Genomic DNA, 11,081 nt, shown 5'->3' with positions numbered 1-11,081 from the left:
CAGCAGCTGGCCCGGGTCTGAATTCCCGCCCTGCTCTCTCTGCCCGCTAGCCAGCCCCTGTGCCGAGTGGACGATGGAAGAGGTCCTTAACCCCAGCGCCTTCCCCCCCTTGAGGTTTCTCACCTCTGCCTGTTGCAGGCGACCTGCAGGGGGAAGTTTCCTACTCCCTACTCTGCTCCTTGATCCTGGGGGGCAGAGCTCAGGCCTTTTTACTACCATCCCTGCCCCGAGGGACGGGCGCCTTGGCCGAAGCCTCATTTGTTTCCCCAGCTGGAGGCTGTGTCACTTTCCAGGTTGCCGGGAGGGGCTGGAGAGTGTCCCCTTCCCCCGCCCCCCGACAGACGTCCCAGACCAGCTGCTCCTGGAATTTAGGACCCACCGCCTGGAGACGTGAGCCGAGGCTGTCCTGGGGGGTTCCTCTTCCCTGAGTTTTAATGGGCTGGCCCCCTCGGTAACCAGAGCGCCATGGGAGTCTACGCATGGAAGGCAGGAAGGGATGAGCTCCCTTCTCCCAGCTGCAGCCAGCGAGGGTCCGGGGGATGGCGAGGGGTGACACGGGACCTGTGGGCAAGAGGGACCCTGTAGAAACGTAGCCTGCTAGGGGACGCCGAGCGATGGGGTTGCTTCTGGGAGGTAATTCCAGCCTGGCCCTGGCCCTGACAAGACCCGCAGCGAGTGGGGTTCTGCTGGAAAGCAGGGGATGGAATTTGAGCAGGCCGCAGCCCTGCTGACGCTGTCCCCTGAACACTGTGCTCCAGCCTCAGTTGCTGCTTTTCGTTCCCGAGGTGCCAGGTTCGAGTCCTGCAGATGGCAAACCCCCCCCCCGCTCCCTGCTCCCCGCCCCGAAGGCACTGTGCTATGAGCACCATGGAGCCCCGTTCCATAGAGGCTACCTGAGCCCTGCTGCAGAGGGGGCTGTGGAAGCCAGCGGGTGGGGATGGGGATTGTGAGTTGGGGGCAGCGCTGACCACATTCCCCAGCTTTTAGGGGAGGGTTTGGCTCAGTGTCCCGCGGCCCAGAGAGCAGAGGACCCAGCTGAGCCCCTCCAGCCTGGCTCTTTGCAGGGGGAGATTCACCCTGCAGCGGCTCCCCTGGGAGGATGGCACATTTAGTGGTGCAAAACTTGGGTGCCCTTTGCTCTCCTGGCATCACCCAAGACTCATGGAAGGGGGTGGGGAGAGATCTGTGGGGGGGGCCACAAACAAGGGGAAGTACTGGCACAAGGAACCCTAAAAAGCTGGGAGATGAATGTCCCTAATCCTCAGTTTCCCATCTCCAGAATGAGCAAAGTAATTAGTTGATTAGCGAGCTGCAAGCCGTCAGCAAGAGCAATTCATGGCTGCCTGGGCCTCCACCCTGCAGGGGCTCCGCACTCAGGTTCCAATGCAAACTCCTGGAGGGGCTTTCCTCCAGCCAGCCGCCAAGCACACCAGCCCTGTGCCCCCTGCTGCACACAGCACAACTGGAAGAGCGACTAGCAAAAGCCTCCAGAACTAACAGCAAAAAAAAATACTTAGGTACATCAGAAGCAGGAAGCCTGTCAGACAATCAACTGGGCCACTGGCCGATGGAAGTGCTAAAGGAGCACGCAAGGAAGACAAGGGTGTTGCAGAGAAGCGAAATGAATTCATTCAGCGGTCCCAGAGTGAGGTGTCAATAGAGGAGGGTTTGGGAACACATTGGTCAATTAAACAGTAATAAGTCACCAGGACCAGATGTTATTCACCCAAGAATTCTGGAGGAACTCAAATATGAAAACTGCAGAACTACTAACTGGTATGTAACCTATCGCTTAAAACAGCCTCTGAACCAGATGACTGGAGGGGAGCTAATGGCAGATGAAATTCAGTGTTGAGAAATGCAAGGTAATGCACATAATCCCAACTATACATACAAAATAATGGGGTCTAAATTAGCTGTCATCACTCAAGAAAGAGATCTTGGGGTCATCGTGGGTAGTTCTCTGAAAACATCCACTCAATGTGCAGCGGCAGTCAGAAAAGCGAACGGAAGGTCGGGAACCGTTAGGAAAGGGATAGATAATCAGACAGAAAATATCATAACGACACTCGATAGATCCACGGTACGCCCGCACCTGGAATCCTGCAGACAGTTCTAGTTGTCCCACCTCAAAAAAGAGATATTGGAATTGGAAAAGGTTCAGAGATGGGCAACAAAAAATGATTAAGGGGCTGAAACAGCTTCCCTATGAGGAGAGATTAAAAAGTCTGGGACTGTTCAGCTTGGAAAAGAGACTACTGAGGACATGACAGAGGTCTATAAAATCTCGACTGGTGGGGGGGGAAATGACAAAGGAAGTGTTATTTACCTCTTCACATAACAAGAACGAGGGGTCACCCAATGAAATTAATAGGCAGCAGGTTTAAAACAAACAAAAGGAAGTATTTCTTCATGCAACGCACGGTCAACCTGTGGAACTCATTGCCAGGGGATGTTGTGAAGGCCAAAGTATAACTGGGTTAAAACAGAATGAGATCAGTTCCTGAAGGACAGATCCCTCCATGGCTATTAGCCAAGATGGTCAGGGATGCAACTCCATGCTCGGAGTGTCCCTAAATCTATTAGAAGCTGGAACTGGACGAGAAGGGATGGATCAGTTGATGATGACCTGTTCTGTTCCCTCTGAAGCACCTGGCATTGGCCACTGTTGGAAGACAGGATATTAGCCGCTAGATGGACCACGATCTGACCAAGTATGGCCATTCTTATGTTCTCTTAGGATCTAGGCATGTCGGGAGCTTTGGGGACAAGCGTCACGGGTTTTCAGACACAATGAGACCAGAAAGGACCATTCTGATGATCCTATCTGACCCCCCCAGTGATTCTGGCCTCCAGCCCATAGCTTGTGGTTGGCTAGATTTCCTAGAACAACATTCAATCTTCATTTAAAGACGCTCACTGATGAAGAGTCCCCCCTCCCCCATCCCTGCATCAGTCGTTCTGAGCGTGGGAGTTATTTCTTATCCCTGTTACATACTGGCACCTTATTTCCAGTCTGAATTTATCTCACTTCAGCTGTAGCCACTGGATGGCGCTCTGTCTTTGTCAGCTGGATTGGAGAGCCCTCTGCTCTCGGCCGTGTCCCCAGGTAAGTGCTGAAAGACCAGGATTAAGGAACCTCTGAACTTCCCTTGGATAATCTAAATACACTGAGTTTCCTTCCCATCAGAAAAGTTGAAGTGGTCACCCCAGGACATAGTTTTCCCAGGCCGGGATCCTGCCACTATGAAGAGGGAGTGTGGGCTATGCACCAGGACTCAGGAGAGCTAGGTACTGTTCCAGGATGTATCAACTGGCCTGCTGGGTGACCTTGACCAAAATCCGTCCCTGCTCTGTGCCTCAGTTTCCCCACCCATCCTTTGTCTAATTAGCTTAAGCTGTTTGGAGCAGGGACACTGACTCAATCTGTGTCTGTGCAGCACCTGGTGGAACGGGCCCCATATCTTGGTCACCGTGTGTCTGTGCAGCGCCCGGCCCGACGGGGTCCTGATCTCTGTCACCATGTGTTTGTGCAGCGCCTGGCACGACAGGGCCCTGATCTCAGTCACCATGGGCCTGTGCAGCGCCCAGTGTGACAGGGCCCTGATCTCGGTTGGGGACCTCTAGGTGCCACTGCAAAACACCTGATAAAATCCAATACCAGCACAGGGATGTCACCACCTGTTAACAGAGGGACCCAAACAGGGTTTGCCTGTAGTCTAACCAGCAGGTGGCGCTGGAGCACACGTCTGCCCATCAGCATCCCCTGGGCACTAGGCCCTTCCTTTCAAAGCAGGCAGCCAGCGTTAGCCTTGGGCTCTCTGCCTCAGTTTCCGCAACTGGGAAAAGGGGGAGGCCAAAGTCTGCCTGCCTCTTGGGGGTGGGTGGGGGACGGTTAATGCTTGTGTGCAGCATTTGTAACACTAGCGAAGAGCCGGGTGAGCTGAAAATCCTCCCTGAGCCGCCTGCAGATGCGTGTGGGGTGGGGAGGGGGGGGCTGTTGCTTTGACACCCAGATTCTCCTCCCCACCCCCATTTGTATAATCCCCCGGCACCTCACTCTGCAGCAGCCTGGCACGCCCTCACCCTGCCAGTGGTCACAGAGCAGGGCCCGCTGACCCTCACGTCATGCCATGTAGGCGTCAGACCCCCCCTCTCCCCGCCTTCTGATCCACCAGCCTCCTGCCCTCGCTCTGCACTGGTACAACATCCCGGGCCCCCGAGGGCACTTGGTTAGATCCACGCGACGGGAGGGGAGGGCTGCTGGCGTCATTCCCCGTGGAGCATGGGGACGTGCAAGTGTCCGGGCTGGAATCGGGATCTTGGAACAGGAAGCAGGAAAAGCCAGTGCAGTGGGTCAGCCCTGGGAGAAGCACGTTTCTGGGGCTTGCGCTAAAATTGCTGTCTCCCAGAGCTGCGCCCAGCGATGGAGATACCCCAGCAGCGTCCATCCTCCTAGCCTGTCTCCATCTGGGGCAGGTCCCTCGTTGCCCCATCCCAGCCCCCAGGAGCAGTGGGGCACCAGCAACATGTGGATGAGGGACCTGGGGTGGACAGCCTGGCTCAGCTCATATCTCCTCCCCGGCCTAGCTGACCCTGGGCATGGGGAATTTGCACCGTACCTGCTATTTGCCCATGGCCTTGCACACACAGGCCACCGAACTCCTGGCTGGAGAGGGGCTCCACCCAGCCCACAGCGCAGGAGCCAAGGGGGTTTGGAGAAGGGCTGGCACCCTTGTGTGCTGGGGATTGCGGGGATGCAGCCCAGCCCGTTGCTGGAAATTGGATCCGTCTGGCTGGGGGGTTCAAAAAGTGGCTCCCAGGTGGTTGCTGGCTCCCTCCAAGCCGTGCTTGCGCTCCCTGGCTCCAGAGAGCATCGCCCAGGTACATGGCGAGGGGGATCAGTTGCAGATCAGCCTACACGGGCTGCAGCCGTACCCAGCCATTGGCCACCCAGGTGGGGGCCAGGAGAGATCACGTGAGAGAGACAGACACACAGGTGTGGAAGGGAGGTTGATGTGTAGAAACAGATGAAAACCTTTCCCAACAACTGCAACTGAAGAGAGATTTAACCCTCGTCCAGCTCTCCAGAGAGCAAAGCAGGCTGGGCTGGGAGAGAGCAAAACCTAGAGCAACTTGCCAAACCTGAAACTACCTTAGAAACTGTTAACGGACATGCCTGTTAAGTCATTATCACAAAACACCTGAGGCAAGGAGAGAGAACTCTCAGCTCAAGGGGACAAATTCCAGCTGAGGGGTGGAAAAAGTTATATCCCAACAGATGATGCATGTCCAGCCAGAGACACACAGTGTAATAAATGCATGAAAGATGGACATTTTGCAGCTGTTTGCCGCACCAAAGCAGTCAGGAAGTTGGCTCATATTACAGACAACCAAGAGCCATTGTTTCTGGGATCTATCACTACTGATGACGTAGAGCCTGCCTGGAAAGTGAAATTGAATACTCCTGGCAAGACAATTGACTCAGGAGTTGACGTCACAGTCATCTCAGAAGGGACTTACAACCTTCGACTCCTCCCAGACCTAAAGTCACCTGACGCAGCTCTGAACTGCAGGGGCCAGTTCACCACGGAAACAACTTAGAGAGACAAAAATTGTGTGTTTAGAGTGGGATGAAAGGATCAAAGACCCAGCCGCAGCGTGGCAGCCCTGATGGGCCCAGCGAGGAGGGTGGAAGAACTCGACGGGGGATTTGATGATATTGGGCTTTTGAAAGGAGATCCAGTACAAATCACTGTAAGAGACAATGCTGAACCATACAGCGTACAAACACCTCTACCAGACAGACCATGGAAGAGATTAGCTGCAGATTTATGTAAATTCAGAGGGTAGCGTTTTGTGGTTGTTGTGGGCTGTTTTTCCAGGTATATAGAGATAACATCCTTGAAAGATATAACATGTCGCAGTGTTATCGAGAAACTGACGTGCCTGTTTGCTCCCTTTGGCATTCAAAACAACCACCAATGGACAATGAACCACAAAGCGCCGCAGCAGAATTTACGTCATTCCACATGAAATATGATTTTGATCATATTCCCAGCAGCCCACATTACCCACAAGCGATGGAGAGGCTGAGAGAGCTGGGCAGACAGCCAAGGAAATCCTACTGCAGGACTGATCCATTCCTTGCTCTTCTGAGTTACAGATCAACACCAACAGCAGCTACGGGATCCAGTCCAGCGCAACTCCTGATGGGAAGACAACTCAGAGCTACTGTTCCAACTTCGGTTCTTTTCCAGTCTTCAAAGTGGCCAGACACGTAGAGAGTAGCCAAATCGCATAAAACGGCTAAAAGAGCTCACGAACACTTCTATAACAGACGTCACTCAGAGAACTACCTGCTCTAGAACCTGGTGACTGTGTTTGTGTCAAACTGGGTGGAGAAAAAGGATGGACAACTCCAGCTGACGTAAAGAAAAAGAATTCAGCGCCCAGGTCATAGGTGATCGAGACCGACAGTGGAGACATCAACAGACACCGTCAACGCTGACGGTTAGTTCCTCAGCAAGATGGCAGCTGCAGGACAAGACGACGACTCCCCAAGGTTTCCAAATCGACCACGGTCCGTCGTTGCAACTGCTGGCCAGCCCGATGGCCGAGTCGTTCCGCGTTCGGGTCGTGTAACTAGAAAACCAGCAGGATTCAGAGAGACGTGACAAACTCAGCCGCCGTGAACGGCGCAGACAGCGTGACGGTGTAAATAGTAAAAAGAACGAGGAGTCCTTGTGGCACCGCAGAGACTAACAAATTTATTTGGGCAGAAGCTTTCGGGGGCTAAAACCCACTTCACGTGGTAGGAAGGGAGATGGAATGGGATGTTAAGCTGTATTGCGTTGGGCAGCCACTAGGAGGCGCTGCATGTCACATACCATCTTGAAATGAACGGGAGCCGCAGCTGATGTTTTGGGATCCAAGGATGGGCACAGCCCAGGTGTGGGCGCGAGGGCCAGGGCCAGGCCACAGCTGGGACAGGGACATGATGGGCAGCTTCCAGCCCCGCCCACCCCTGCCAGGTTGAGCCGCCAGGGGCACGCGCCAACCCTGCTGCGGCCCCAGGCACATGGGTGCAAGGCACTGCCAGGTGTATGGGGGGGGGGGCTGATATCACACACACACACACACACACACACACACACAGAGCACCATCCCAGCCAATGCACACCTCCGCACAACCCACACACAATGCACCCCCCCCACGCACAGAATATGCACCCCACATGCGCACAATACACACATTTCCACAATACTTCCCACATGCACACAATGCGCACACCTCCACAACACTCCCCACCCCTCAACACCCTCCCACCACATGCACTCAGTGTGCACACCCCACAACATCCACTATACTCACGCAACATGCACTCTGCACACTCCCCCAACTTACACAGACCCACACAACAGGCACACAGCCACAGAGTGCACACACCCCAAACAGCCCTCTACACAACTCTCACACAGTGCACACACCTCCACACAATTAACACGGAGCATACAACCACAATATCCTCCTATACAACTCTCGCCCCCCACCCAACCCACAGAGCCCTTACACAACACAGGCACCCACAATGGCAACACAAACACTTGTGCACCTGCAGCACACACACAACACAGCACAATATGCCTGAACGTCTACACAACTCACACAGCCCCCACCCAACACAGGCACCTACAAAACCCATCCTCCACAACTTGCACAACACAGGCACCCGTGCACCCACATTCACAGTCACACAGCATGAAATCCAGTGCCCAGATGGAGCCCAACATGAACCCCCACTCAGAATACACTGTGTATGGACAACACACAATCCCATGGGACCATGAGACAGGCATCCCACATGACACACATGCACCACAAACTCTAGTACCCACAACACATGCACACCCCGTCCCCACAACAGCTACCCCCACACAAAACACACAACCCCTGTGCCCCCCCACACCCCTGTAAGAAATGCACAACACAGACCCAAGGACCCACAACCCCCCCTCCCCCCGCACCACAAAACACAGGTACCCACCCCTACATGACACACACCAAGTTTCCACAGTCCCAGACTGGGGGCTGATTGCCCTGAGCCCGGAGTCGGGGCAGCTCTGTAGAGAGGTGAAGGGGGACTTGCAGGAAGGGGGCTACCTGGGGTGGATAAGGAGGCACAGGGGGGCAGGCCCAGGGGGATGGAGGGGGAGCAGTTGGCTGGTTCTCTAGCCTGATTCAGAGCTCAAGGCTGCTGGGTGGCCCTGGGGGGGTCGGGGGGAAGCCATGTGTGCGTGTGGGGGGTGCATGAAGGAAGGTCATGCGGTGTGTGCAGGGAGGGTCATGTGGGTGGGGAGGGCAGGTTGTGCAGGGTGGGAGGGGCATGTGATGTGGGGGGTGCACATGGTGTGTGGGCAGAGCTTGTGCAGCGTGTGCATGGGGGCGGTCGTGCAGTGGGGGAGGGGTTGTGCAGTGTGTGCAAGGGGGGTGTTGTGCGGTGGGTGTGGGGGGGGGTCATGCCATGTGTGTGCATGGGGGTTGGGGGGTATCATGTAGTGGGGGATCATGCAGTGGGGTGGGTGTGCGTACGTGGGGGGATTGTGCAAAGGGTGTCATGTGGTGTGTTTGGAGGGGGTACTGTGGGGGGTGTTGTGTGGTGTGTGCGTGGGGGTATTGTGTGTAGGGGGGGTGCATGAGGGTGTGTGGAAAGGTGTCATGCGGTGTGTGTGTGGAGGGCATATTGTGTGTGTTGTGTGGTGTGGAGGTTGTGCGTGGGAGGGGTGTGTGGGGAGTTGTACATGGGGTGTGTGTGGAGGGGCTATTGTGTGTGGGGGGGTGTCATGCAGTGTGTGTGGGGGGTCAGTACCTGGTGCCCATGTCCCATAAGCCAGCCCAACCAGGCCCAGCAGGGACAGCGCCCGTGACCCCAGGATGGGGTGGGGTAGGGGGCCAAGGATCCCATTTTAGCCTAGACTCATGGCAACAGTTAGAGGGTGCAGCCGGGGGGCAGGGGTAGGGTTAGGGTTGGGGTTGAGAAACTGAAGCGGGCAGAGAGGACGGAGAGGAGCTGGGTGTCTGGGAGAACCTGTTCCCCTCCCAGCGCTGGGGAGAGAACCCAGGAGTCCTGGCCCCCAGCTCCCCCACTGAAGCGCTGTGAGCCCCTTGGCTGGGCCATGCTGGGCTGGCACGATCCCAGCTGGGGCCCGTGCAGCAAGAGGCAGCCCTGAGGGGCAGGTGGGTAGCGCTTGGCACACCCAGAGGAGGGGCCTGAGGCCTCCCCCCAGCCCCAGCCACTTCAGTGACAGCCCCACGCCCCTGCACCAGGCGCCCTCTGCCCTTTGACCGAGGAAACCCTCCGGGTGCTGTGCCACCCCAGTGCGGAGCCCCGGGACCAGCAGTGCCCTGCAGGCCAGAGCATCCCTGGCCCTGGACCTTCCCCCCTTGCTGCCAGGAGGGTGCAGTGCATGGATCTCCGCCCTCTGCACCCCCCTCCTGATACCCTCCAGCCATGCTTCCCTCTGCACCCCACAGCCCTGCTCCTCTGTGACCCCTCCTATTACCTCCCAGCCCTGCTCCCCTCTATACCCTCTTCCCTTCTCCGTGCCCCCTATCGCCCCCCCAGCCCTGCTCCTCTCTGCACCTCACAGCCCTGCTCCTCTATGCCCCCTCCTATTGCCCCCCAGCCATGCTCCCCTCTGCACCCTTCCCCTCCTCCTCTGTGCCCCCCCTGCACTCCCTCCCCTCCTCCTCTGTGCCCCCCCTCCTGGTACCCCTCAGCCCTGCTCCCTTCTGCACCATGCAGCCCTGCTCCTCTGTGCCCCGCTCCTATCACCTCCCAGCCCTACTCCCCTCTGCACCCCACAGCCCTGCTCCTCTGTGCTAGCCAGAGAGCCGGCAGTTCCATCCCACCCAGGGGTGTCACCCACTAGCTGGCACCTAGGGGACCAGTGTTTGGCCAGAAAACACAGAGGACACAAACTTGACCCATGTCCATCGCCTCAGGCCAATGTCAGGCTAGAGGGATCTCGCCAGGCCCCCGCATCCAGCTTCCCCCCACCCCTGGAAACGTCTGGATTGTGTCCCACAAACCCTCCAGCGGCAGCGTCTCACCCCAGGATGGGAGGAGACCAAAGCCAGGAGTTCCCCAGAAGGGCAAAGGCCAGGGGTCAAGCAGGGCTAACAAACGGCATTGCGGGGAGAACAGCCCTCCGAAATGCCAGCCTAGGATGCTAGGCACGCGGCCAGCCGAGGTGGAGCAGCGGGAGGAAGGCAACACGGAGGCGAGTCCAAGAACCGCACATGCCCTCGGATTTACCATGTTGGCACTCCGGGGCCAGAAGCGTCGGCTCTGGTGTTTGTACAGCGCCTAGCGCGATGGGGGGCAGGGCTTCTCCATGCCCGGCGCTCCAAGGCGCTACCATAAAGCACCTCCCCACGCCAAGCAGGCTGTGCCCACCTCCGGGCCGCTCCGAGGCAGCGAGCACATCTCGCCCCCGCCCAGCCAGGCCTACGGTACCACAAAGCGAAGCCACTTGCCTGTGGGGGATGGTGTCCAGGTAGCTCCTGCCTGCGGCGGGGGGGGGGGGGGGAGGGGGCTGACTCGGCCTTGTTTCCCCCACCCTGCTCCTTGCGGATCCCCATCACATACACGCACGCCTGGGCGAGTCTCAGCAGAAGTTCTCTGTGCGGTAACAAAGCCAGCGCCTGGCACCCCGCGACGCTGCCCGCCGGGTGCAGATCCAGCCGGGGTGGGGCCAGCTGGTTCAGTGCTGGGCATAGGGGACACTCTGGCTAGAGCATTGGGAGCGGCCCAGCCCAGGAGGCTACGTACAGGTTTAGGGCCGCAGGCTCCAGGGCCAGCCCCTCCATCGCTTTCCCCCCGTGAAACCCCCCGCCCCCAAATCCCCACCAGCTCCACACACAGGGTGAGGCACGGGGCAGTGCGGCCTGGGTGACAGGGCCGGGGGGTGGGTGGGTGGCAGGCAGGGGAGAGAAGGCTGGTGACGTGGGACAAAGGTTTGATGGTGCAGCTCACAGCCGGGGGGCAAGAGGCCGGGCCTTTTGGTGCCACTCAAGC

Source organism: Malaclemys terrapin, chromosome 20 (genome assembly GCF_027887155.1).
Source record: "Malaclemys terrapin pileata isolate rMalTer1 chromosome 20, rMalTer1.hap1, whole genome shotgun sequence".
In the NCBI taxonomy this organism is placed as follows: Eukaryota; Metazoa; Chordata; order Testudines; family Emydidae; genus Malaclemys; species Malaclemys terrapin.
This window is presented reverse-complemented; position numbering follows the sequence as displayed.